The sequence below is a fragment of the Cherax quadricarinatus genome, chromosome 33 (genome assembly GCF_038502225.1).
Source record: "Cherax quadricarinatus isolate ZL_2023a chromosome 33, ASM3850222v1, whole genome shotgun sequence".
Lineage (NCBI taxonomy): Eukaryota > Metazoa > Arthropoda > Malacostraca > Decapoda > Parastacidae > Cherax > Cherax quadricarinatus.
The window spans coordinates 73,090-85,156 of record NC_091324.1 but is presented as its reverse complement, the minus strand read 5'-3'; positions in this window follow the sequence as shown (position 1 = coordinate 85,156).

Below are 12,067 nucleotides of genomic sequence, written 5' to 3'. Positions count from 1 at the left end.
GCTTATCCTGTAACATTATTGCTACTCCTTCTTTAGCTCTAACTCTGTTTGAAACCCCTGGCCTAATCCCATTTATTCCTCTCCACTGAAACTCACCCACCCCCTTCAGCTTTGTTTGATTTAAAGCCAGGACATCCAGCTTCTTCTCATTCATAACATCCACACTGCCTCTCGCTAGACTGCAACTCACTAGACTGCAACTCACTAGACTGCCCCTAGCTAGACTGCCCCTCGCTAGACTGCCTCTCGCTAGACTGCCCCTCACTAGACTGCCCCTCACTAGTGTGCCCCTCCCAAGACTGCCCCTCGCTAGACTGCCCCTCGCTACGCTGCCCCTCGCTAGACTGCCCTTTGCTAGACTGCCGCTCACTAGACTGACTCTCGCTGGACTGCCTCTCGTTAGGCTGCCCCTCACTAGACTGCTCCTCACTAGACTGCCCCTCGCTAGACTTCGTCTCGCTAGACTGCTCCTGACTAGACTCACCCTTCGGTAGACTGCCTCTCGCTAGACTGCTCCTCACTGGACTGCCCCTCACAAGACTGACCGTCGCTAGACTGCCTCTTGCTAGACTGTCCCTCAGTAGACTGCCCCTCGCTAGACTGCCCCTCGCTAGACTGCCTCACGCAAGACTGCCCCTCGCTAGACTGCCTCTCGCTAGACTGCCACTCAGTAGACTGCCCCTCACTAGACTGCCCCTCGCTAGACTGCCCTCGCTAGACTGCCCCTCGCTAGACTGCCCCTCGCTAGACTGCCCCTCGCTAGACTGCCCCTCGCTAGGCTGCCCCTCGATAGACTGCTCCTTGCTAGACTGCCCCTCGCTAGACTGCCCCTCGCTAGACTGCCCCTCGCGAGACTGCCCCTCGCTAGACTGTCCCTCGCAAGACTGCACCTCGCTAGACTACCCCTAGCTAGACTGCCCCTCGCTATACTGCCCCTTGCTAGACTGCCCCTAGCTAGACTGTCCCTTGTTAGACTGCCCCTCGCAAGACTGCTCCTCGCTATACTGCCCCTCGCTAGACTGCCCCTCGCTAGACTTTCCCTCGCTAGACTGCCCCTACCTAGACTGCCCCTCGATAGACTGCGCTTCGCTAGACTGCCCCTCGCTAGACTGCCCCTCACTAGGCTGCCCTTCGCAAGACTGCGTCTCGCTAGACTGCCTCTCGCTAGACTGCCTGCACCTCGATAGACTGATCCTCGCTAGACTGCCCCTCGCTAGACCGCCCCTCGGTAGACTGCCCCTCGCTAGACTGCGCCTCGCTAGACTGTCCCTCGCTTGACTGCCCCTCGCTAGAATGCCCCTCGCTAGACTGCCCCTCGCTAGACTGCCCCTCGCTAGACTGCCCCTCACTAGACTGCCCCTCGCTATACTGCCCCTCGCTAGACTGCCCCTCGCTAGACTGCCCCTCGCAAGACTGCCCCTAGCTAGACTGCCCCTCGCTAGGCTGCCCCTCGCTAGACTTCGCCTCGCTAGACTGCCCCCCGCTTGACTGCCCCTCGCTAGAATGCCCCTCGCTAGACTGCCCCTCGCTAGACTGCCCCACGCTAGACTGCCCCTCACTAGACTATCCCTCGCTAGACTGCCCCTCGCTAGACTGCCCCACGCTAGACTGCCCCTCGCTAGATTGCCAATCGCTAGACTGCCCCTCGCTTGACTGCCCCTCGGTAGACTGCCCTCGCTAGACTGCCCCTCGCTAGACTGCCCCTCGCTAGACTGCCCCTCGCTAGACTGCCCCTCGCTAGACTGCCTCTCGCTAGACTGCCCCTCACTAGACTGCCCCTCGCTAGACTGCCCTTCGGTAGGCTGCCCCTCGCTAGACTGCTTCTCGCTAGACTGCCCCTCACTAGACTGCCCCTTGCTAGACTGCCTCTCGCTAGACTGCCTCTCGCTAGACTGCCCCTCACTAGACTGCCCCTAGCTAGACTGCCCCTCGCTAGACTGCCCCTCGCTAGACTGCCCGTCGCTAGACTGCCCCTCGCTATACTGCCCCTCGCTAGACTGCCCCTCGCTAGACTGCCCCTCGCTAGACTGCCCCTTGCTAGACTGCCCCTCGCTAGACTGCCCCTCGCTAGACTGCCCCTCGCTAGACTGCCTGCCCCTCGCTAGACCTCGCTAGACTGCCCCTCGCTAGACTGCCCCTCGCTAGACTGCCCCTCGCTAGACTGCCCCTCGCTAGACTGAACCTCGCTAGACTGCCCCTCGCTAGACTGCCCCTTGCTAGACTGCCCCTCGCTAGACTGCCCCTCGCTAGACTGCCCCACGCTAGACTGCCCCTCGCTAGATTGCCAATCGCTAGACTGCCCCTCGCTTGACTGCCCCTTGCTAGACTGCCCCTTGCTAAACTGCCCCTCGCTAGACTGCCCTTCGCTAGGCTGCCCCTCGCTAGACTGCCTCTCGCTAGACTGCCCCTCACTAGACTGCCCCTCGCTAGACTGCCCCTCGCTAGACTGCCCCTCGCTAGACTGCCCCTCGCTAGACTGCCCCTAGCTAGACTGCCCCTCGCTAGACTGCCCCTCGCTAGACTGCTACTCACTAGACTGCCCTTCACTAGTATTCCCCTCGCTAGACTGCCCCTCGCTAGACTGCCCCTCGCTAGACTGCCCCTCGCTAGACTGCCCCTCGCTAGACTGCCCCTCGCTAGACTTCCCCTCGCTAGACTGCCCCTCGCTAGACTGCCCCTCGGTAGACTGCCCCTCGCTAGACTGCCCCTCGCTAGACTGCCCCTCGCTAGACTGCCCCTCGCTAGACTGCCCCTCGCTAGGCTGCCCCTCGCTAGACTGCCCCTCGCTAGACTGTCCCTCGCTAGGCTGCCCCTCGCTAGGCTGCTCCTCGCTAGACTGCCCCTCGCTAGGCTGCCGCGCCGCTAGACTGCCCCTCGCTAGACTGCCCCTCGCTAGACTGCCCCTCGCTAGACTGCCCCTCGCTAGACTGCCCCTCGCTAGACTGCCCCTCGCTAGGCTGCCCCTCGCTAGACTGCCTCTCGTTAGACTGCTCCTCGCTAGACTGCCCATCGTTAGACTGCCCCTCGCAAGACTGCCCCTCGCTAGACTGCTCCTCGGTAGCCTGCCCCTCGCTAGACTGCCCCACTCTAGACTGCCCCTCGGTAGACTGTCCCATGAGCCTTTCGCTCAACTGCCCCTCACTAGACTGCCCATCGCTACACTGCCCCTCGCTAGACTTCCCCTCGCTAGACTGCTCCTCACTAGACTGCCCCTAGCTAGACTGCCTCTCGCTAGACTGCCCCTCAATAGACTGCCACTCGATTGACTGCCCCTCGCTATTCTGCCCCTCGCAAGACTGCCCCTCGCTAGACTGCCCCTCACTAGACTGCCCCTCGCTAGGGTGCCCCTCGTTAGGCTGCCACTCGCTAGACTGTCCCTCGCTAGACTGCCCCTCGCTAGACTAGCCCCTCGCTAGACTGACCCTCGCTAGTCTGTCCCTCGCTAGGCTGCCCCTCGCTAAACTACCCCTCGCTAGACTGCCTCTCGCTAGACTGCCACTCGCTAGACTGCCCCTTGCTAGACTGATCCTCGCTTTACTGCCTCTCCCTCTACTGCCCCTCGCTAGACTGCCCTTCACTAGACTGCCCCTCGCTAGACTGCCCATCGCTAGGCTGCCCCTCCCTAGGCTGCCCCTCCCTAGGCTGCCCCTCTTAAGACTGCACCTCGATGGGCTGCCCCTCGCTAGACTGCCTCTCGATAGACTGCCCATCGCCAGACTGCCCCTGGCTAGGCTGCCTCTCGCATGACTGCCCCTCGCTAGACTGCCACTCGCTAGGCTGCCCATCGCTAGGTTGCCCTTCGCTAGGCGGCCCCTCGCTAGACTACCCCTCGCTAGGCTGCCCATCGCTAGACTGCCCCTCGCTAGACTGCTTGTCACTAGACTGCCCCTCACTAGACTGCCCCTCGCTTGACTGCCCCTAGCTAGTCTACCTTTCGCTAGACTGCCCCTCGCTAGACTGCCACTCACTAGACTGCCCCTCACTAGACTGCCCCTCGCTTGACTGCCCCTCGCTAGATTGCCCCTCGCTAGACTGCCCCTCGCTAGACTGCCCTTCGCTAGGCTGCCCCTCGCTAGACTGTCTCTCGCAAGACTGCCCCTAACTAGACTACCCCTCGTAAGACTGCCCCTCGCTAGACTACCCCTCGCAAGACTGCCCCTCGCTTGACTGCCCCTCTCTAGACTGCCCCTCGCTAGGCTGTCACTCGCTAGGCTGCCCCTCGCAAAGCTGCCCCTCGCTAGACTGCCCCTCGCTAGACTAACCCTCGCTAGACTGTCTCTCACTAGACTTCCCCTCAATAGACTGCTCCTCGCTAGACTGCCCCTAGCTTGGCTGCTCCTCGCAAAACTGCCCCTCGCTAGACTTCCCATCGCTAGACACCCCTCTCTAGACTGCCCCTCTCTAGACTGCCCCTCGCTAGACTGCCTTTAACTAGACTGCCCCTCGCTAGACTGCCCCACGCTAGACTGCCCTTCGCTAGGCTGCCCCTCGCTAGGCTGCCCCTCGCTAGACTGCCCCTCGCTAGGCTCGCTAGACTGCCCGCTCTAGACTGCCCCTCGCTAGACTGCCCCTCGCTAGACTGCCCCTCGCTAGACTGCCCCTCGCTAGACTGCCCCTCGCTAGACTGCCCCTAGCTAGACTGCCCCTCGCTAGACTGCCCCTCGCTAGACTGCCCCTCGCTAGACTGCCCCTCGCAAGACTGGCCCTCGCTAGACTGCCCCTCGCTAGACTGCCGCTCAATAGACTGCTCCTCGCTAGATTGCCCCTCGCTAGACTGCCCCTCACTTGACTGCCACTCACTAGACTGTCCGTCGCTAGACTGCCTCTCGCTAGACTGTCCCTCAGTAGACTGCGCCTGTATAGACTGCCCCTCGCTAGACTGCCCCTCGCTAGACTGCCCCTCGCTAGACTGCCCCTCGCTATAGTCCCCCTCGATAGACTGCCCCTCGCTAGCCCCTCGCTTGACTGCCCCTCGCTAGACTGCCCCTCGCTAGACTGCCCCTCGCTAGACTGTCCCTCGCTGGACTGCCCCTCGCTAGACTGCCCCTCGCTAGACTGCCTCTCGCTAGACTGCCCCTCGCAAGACTGACCGTCGCTAGACTGCCCCTCTGCTAGACTGCCCCTTGCTAGACTGCCCCTCGCTAGACTGCCCTTCCTTAGACTGCCCCTCGCTCGCTGCCCCTCGCTAGACTGCCCCTCTGGAGACTGCCCCTCGCGAGACTGCCCCTCGCTAGACTGCCCCTCGCTAGACTGCCCCTCGCTAGACTGCCCCTCGCTAGACTGCCCCTCGCTAGACTGCCCCTCGCTAGACTGCCCCTCGCTAGACTGCCCCTCACTAGACTGCCCCTCGCTAGACTGCCCCTCGCTAGACTGCCCCTCGCTAGACTGCCCCTCGCTAGACTGCATCTCGGTAGACTGCCCCTAGCCAGACTGTCCCTCGCAAGACTGAACCTCGCTAGACTGCCCCTCGCTAGACTGCCCCTCGCTAGACTGCCCATTGCTAGACTGCCCCACGCTAGACTGCCCCTCGCTAGACTGCCTTTCGCTAGACTGCCCCTCGCTAGACTGCCCGTCGCTAGGCTGCCCCTCGCTAGGGTACCTATCGCTAGACTGCCCCTCGCTAGACTGCTAGACTGCCCCTCGCTCGCTAGACTGCCCCTCGCTACTGCCCCTCGCTAGACTGCCCCTCGCTAGACTGCCCCTCGCTAGACTGCCCCTCTGCTAGACTGCCCCTCGCTAGACTGCCTCTCACTAGACTGCCCCTCGCTAGACTGCCCCTCGCTAGACTGCCCCGCTAGACTGCCCTTCGCTAGACTGCCCATCGATAGACTGCCCCTCGCTAGGCTGCCCCTCGCTAGTCTGCCTAGACTGCCCCTCGCTAGGCTGCCCCTCGCTAGGCTGCCTATCGCAACGCTGCCCCTCGAAAGGCTGCCCCTCGCTTGACTGCTTCTCGCTAGACTGATCCTCGTTAGACTGAACCTTGCTAGACTGCCCCTCGCTAGACTGCCCCTCGCTAGACTGCCACTCGCTAGACTGCCCCTCGCTAGAATGCCCCTCGCTAGACTGCCCCTCGCTAGACTGCCCCTCGCTAGACTGCCCCTCGCTAGACTGCCCCTCGCTAGACTGCCCCTCGCTAGACTGCCCCTCGCTAGACTGCCCCTCGCTAGACTGCCCCTCGCTAGGCTGCCCCTCGCTAGACTGCCCCTCGCTAGATTGCCCATCGCTAGACTGCCCCTCGCTAGACTGCCCCTCGAGAGACTGCCCCTCGCTAGACTGCCACTCACTAGACTGCCCCTCGCTAGACTGCCCTTCGCTAGACTGCCCCTTCCTAGACTGCCCCTCATTAGACTGCCCATCGCTAGGCTGCCCCTCATTAGACTGCTCCTCGCTATACTGCCCCTCGCTAGACTGCCCCTCGCTAGACAGCCCTTTCCCTCGCTAGACTGCCCCTCACTAGACTGCCCATTGCTTGGCTACCTCTCGCTAGGCTGCCCCTCGCTAGACTGCTCCTCGATAGACTGCCCCTTACTAGACTGCCCCTCGATAGACTGCGCTTCGCTAGACTGCCCCTCGCTAGACTGCCCCTCACTAGGCTGCCCCTCGCAAGACTGCCACTCGTTAGACTGCCCCTCAATAGACTGCCCATCGCTAGACTGCGCCTCGCTAGACTGCCCCTCGCTAGACTGCCCCTCGCTAGACTGCCCCTAGCTAGACTGCCCCTCGCTAGACTGCCCCTCGCTAGACTGCCCCTCGCTAGACTGCCCCTCGATTGGCTGCCCCTCGCTAGACTGCCCCTCGCTAGACTGCCCCTCGCTAGACTGCCCCTCGCTAGACTGCCCCTCACTAGACTGACCCTCTATAGACTGCCAATCGCTAGACTACCTCTCGATTGACTTCTTCTCGCTAGACTGATCCTCGTTAGACTGAACCTTGCTAGACTGCCTCTCGCTAGACTGCCCCTCACTACACCGCCCTTCACTAGAATACCCCTCGCTAGACTGTCCCTCGCAAGACTGAACCTCTCTAGACTGCCCCTCGCCAGGCTGCCCCTCGCTAGACTGCCCCTCAGTAGACTGCCCCTAGCTAGACTGCCCCTCGCTAGACTGCCCCTCGCTAGACTGCCCCTCGCTAGACTGCCCCTCGCTAGACTGCCCCTCGCTAGACTGTCCCTCGGTAGACTGCCCCTAGCTAGGCTTCAGCTCGCTAGGCTGCCCCTCGCTAGTCTGCCACTCGATAGACTGCGACTCGCTAGACTGCCCCTCGCTAGACTGCCCCTCGCTAGGCTGCCCCTCGCTAGACTGCCCCTCGCTAGACTGCCCCTCGCTAGACTGCCCCTCGCTAGACTGCCAATCGCTAGACTGCCCCTAGTTAGGCTGCACCTCGCTAGACTGCGCCTCGCTAGATTGCCCCTCGTTAGACTGCCCTTCGCTAGACTGCTCCTCGCTGGACTGCCCCTCACTAGACTGCCCCTCGCTAGACTGCCCTCGCCCTGCCCCTCGCTAGACTGCCCGCTCGCTAGGCTGCCCCTCGCTAGACTGCTCCTCGCTAGACTCCCCATCGCTAGCTAGACTGCCCCTCGCTAGACTGCTCCTCGCTGGACTGCCCCTCGCTAGATTGCCCCTCGCTAGACTGCCTCTCGCTAGACTGCCTCTCGCTAGACTTCCCGTCACTAGACTGCCCCTCGCTAGACTGCACCTCGATAGACTGATCCTCGCTAGACTGCCCCTGGCTAGACTGCTCCTCGCTAGACTGCCCCTCGCTAGACTGCCTCTCGCTAGACTGCCTCTCGCTAGACTGCGCCTGAATAGACTGCCCCTCACTAGACTGCCCTTCGATAAACTGCCCATCGCTAGACTGTGCCTCGCTAGACTGCCCCTCACTAGACTGCCCCTAGCTAGACTACCCCTCGCTAGACTGCCCCTCGCTAGACTGCCTCTCGCTAGACTGCTTCACGCTAGACTGCCCCTCACTAGACTGCCCCTTGCTAGACTGCCTCTCGCAAAACTGCCTCTCGCTAGACTGCCCTCGCTAGACTGCCCCTCGCTATTCTACCTCTCCCTAGACTGCTCCTCGATAGACTGCCCCTCGCTAGACTGCACATCGCTAGACTGCCGCTCACTAGACTGCTCTTCGATAGACTTCCCCTAGCTAGGCTGCCCCTCGATTGACTGCCTCTCGCTTAGCTGCCCCTCGCTAGACTGCCCCTCGCTAGACTGCCCCTGACTAGACTGACACTCGCTAGACTGCTTCTCACTAAACTGCCCCTCGCTAGACTGTCTCTCACTAGACTGCCCCTCGCTAGACTGCCCCTCGCTAGACTGCCCCTCGCTAGACTGCCCCTCGCTAGACTGCCCCTCGCTAGACTTCCCCTCGCTAGGCTGCCCCTCGCTAGACTGCCCTCGCTAGACTGCCCCTCGCTAGGCTGCCCCTCGCTAGGCTGCCCCTCGCTAGACTGCTCCTCGCTAGACTGCCCCTAGCTAGACTGCCCCTCGCTAGACTGCCCCTCGCTAGGCTGCCCCTCGCTAGACTGCCCCTCGCTAGACTGCCCCTCGCTAGACTGCCCCTCGCTAGGCTGCCCCTCGCTAGACTGCGTCTCGCTAGACTGCCCCTCGCTAGGCTGCCCCTCGCTAGACTGCCCCTCGCTAGACTGCCCCTCGCTAGACTGCCCCTAGCTAGACTGCCCCTCGCTAGACTGCCCCTCGCTAGACTGCCCCTCGCTAGACTGCCCCTCACTAGACTGCCCCTCACTAGACTGCCCCTCGCTAGACTGCCTGTCACTAGACTGCCCCTAGCTAGGCTGCCCATCGCTAGCCTGCCTCTCGCTAGACTGCTCCTCGCTAAACTGCCCCACTCTAGACTGCCCGTCGCTAAACTGCCCCACTTTAGACTGCCCCTAACTATGCTCTCCTTCGCTAGACTGCCCCTCTCTAGACTACCCCTCGCCAGACTGCCCTCCACTAGACTGCCCCTCACTAGACTGCCCCTCGCTAGACTGCCACTCGCTATGTTGCCCGTCGCTAGGCTGCCTGTCGCTAGACTGCCCCTCGCTAGGCTGCCCCTCGCTAGGCTGCCCCTCGCTAGACTGCCCCTCGCTAGACTGCCCCTCGCTAGACTGCCCCTCGCTAGACTGCCCCTCGCTAGACTGCCCCTCGCTAGACTGCCCCTCACTAGACTGCCCCTCGCTAGACTGCCCCTCGCTAGACTGCCCCTCGCTAGACTGCCCCTCGCTAGACTGCCCCTCGCTAGACTGCCCCTCGCTAGACTGCCCCTCGCTAGACTGCCCCTCGCTAGACTGCCCCTCGCTAGACTGCCCCTCGCTAGACTGCCCCTCGCTAGACTGTCAATCGCAAGACTGCTCCTACCTAGACTGCCCCTCGCTAGACTGCCCCACGCTAAACTGCCCCTCGCTAGACTGCCTCACGCTAGACTGCACCTAGATAGACTGCCCCTCACTAGACTGGCACTCGCTAGAATGCCCCTCGCTAGACTGCCCCTCGCTAGACTGCCCCTCGCTAGTCTGCCTCTCGGATATCTGCCCCTCGCTAGACTGTCTCTCGCAACACTGCCCCTTGCTAGACTGCCACTCGCTAGACTGCGCCTCGCTAGACTGCACCTCGCTAGACTGCCCCTCGCTAGACTGCCTCTCGCTAGACTGCCTCTCGCTAGACTGCCCCTCGCTAGACTGCCCCTCGCTAGACTGCCCCTCGCTAGACTGCCCTTCGCTAGACTGCCTCTCGCTAGACTGCCCCTCGCTAGACTGTCCATCGCAAGACTGCCCCTACCTAGACTGCCCATCGCTAGACTGAAACTCGCTAGGCTGCCCCTCGCTAGACTGCCCCTCGCAAGACTGCAACTCGCTAGACTGCTCATCACTAGACGGCCCCTCGATAGACTGCCCCTTTCTAGACTGCCCCTCGCTAGACTGCCCCTCGCTATACTGCCCCTCGATAGACTGCCCCTCGCCAGGCTGCCCCTGGCTAGTCTGCCTCTCGCATGACTGCCCCTCGCTAGTCTGCCCCTCGTTAGGCTGCCCCTCGTTAGGCTGCCCTTCGCTAGGCGGCCCCTCGCTAGACTACCCCTCGCTAGGCTGCCCATCGCTGGACTGCCCCTCGCTAGACTGCCCGTCACTAGACTGCCCCTCACTAGACTGCCCCTAGCTTGACTGCCACTCGCTAGACTGCCCCTTGCTAGACTGCATCTCGCTAGACTGCCCTTCGCTAGGCTGCCCCTCGCTAGACTGTCTCTCGCTAGACTACCCCTCGCTAGACTGCCTCTCGCTAGACTGCCCCTCGCTAGACTGCCCCTCGCTAGACTGCCCCTCGCTAGACTGCCCCTCGCTAGACTGCCGCTCGCTAGACTGCCCCTCGCTAGACTGCCCCTCGCTAGACTGCCCCTCGCTAGACTGCCCCTCGCTAGGCTGCCCCTCGCTAGACTGCCCCTCGCTAGACTGCCCCTCGCAAGACTGTCCCTCGCTAGACTGCCCCTCGCTAGACTGCCCCACGCTAGACTGTCCCTCGCTAGACTGTCCCTCGCTAGACTGCCCCTCGCTAGACTGCCCCTCGCTAGACTGCCCCACGCTAGACAGCCCCTCGCTAGACTGCCTCTCGCTAGACTGCCCCTCGCTAGACTGCCTCTCGCTAGACTGCTCATCACTAGACTGCCCCTCGCTAGACTGCCCCTCGCTAGACTGCCCCTCGCTAGACTGCCACTCGCAAGACTGCCCCTAGATAGACTGCCTACCGCTAGTCTGCCCCTCATTAGACTGCCCCTCGTTAGGCTGCCCCTCGCTAGACTGCTCCTCGCTAGACTGCCCCTCGCTAGACTGCCCCTCACTAGACTGCCCCTCGCTAGACTGCTTTCGCTAGACTGCCCCTCGCTAGACTTCCCCTCCGTAGACAGCCCCTCGCTAGACTGCCCCTCGCTAGGCTGCCCCTCGCTAGACTGCGTCTCGCTAGACTGCCCCTCACTAGACTGCCCCTCGCTAGACTGCCCCTCGCTAGACTGCCCCTCGCTAGACTGCCCCTCACTAGACTGCCCCTCGCTAGACTGCCCCTCCCCTCGCTAGACTGTTCGTCGATAGACTGTCCCTCGCAAGACTGCCCCTCGCTAGATTGCCCCTCGCTAGACTGCCCCTCGCTAGACTGCCCCTCGCTAGACTGTCCCTCGCTGGACTGCCCCTCGCTAGACTGCCCCTAGAGTGCCCTTCGCTATACTGCCCCTCGCTACACTGCTCCTCGCTGGACTGCCACTCACTAGGCTACCCCTCGCTAGATTGCCCCTCGCTAGACTGCCTCCCGCTAGACTGCCCGTCACTAGACTGCCCCGCGCTAGACTGCACCTCGACAGATTTATCCTCGCTAGACTGCCCCTGGCTAGACTGCCCCTCACTAGACTGACCCTCTATAGACTGCCAATCGCTAGGCTGCCCCTCGCTATGCTGCCCATCGCTAGACTGCCCCTCGCTAGACTGCTCCTCGCTAGACTGCCGCTCGCTAGACTGCCCCTCGATAGACTGCCCCTCGCTAGACTGCCCCTCGCTAGACTGCCCTTGGCTAGACTGCCCCTTACTAGACTGCCCCTCGCTAGACTGCCCCTCGCTAGACTGCCCCTCGCTAGGCTGCCCCTCGCAAAGCTGCCCATCGCTAGACTGCCCCTCGCTAGACTAACCCTCGCTAGACTGTCCCTCACTAGACTGCCCCTCAATAGACTGCCCCTCCATTGACTGCCCCTCGCTATTCTGCCCCTCGCAAGACTGCCCCTCGCTAGACTGCCCCTCGCTAGACTGCCCATCGCTAGGCTGCCCTTCGCTAGACTGCCCGTCACTAGACTGCCCCTCGATAGACTGCCCCTCGCTAGACTGCCCCTCGCTAGACTGCCCCTCGCTAGACTGCCCCTCGCTAGACTGCTAGACTGCACTAGACTGCCCCTCGCTAGACTGCCCTCGCTAGACTGCCCCTCGCTAGACTGCCCCTCCCCTCGCTAGACTGCCCCTCGCTAGACTGCCCCTCGCTAGACTGCCCCTCGCTAGACTGCCCCTCCATAGACTGCCCCTCGCTAGTCTGCCATT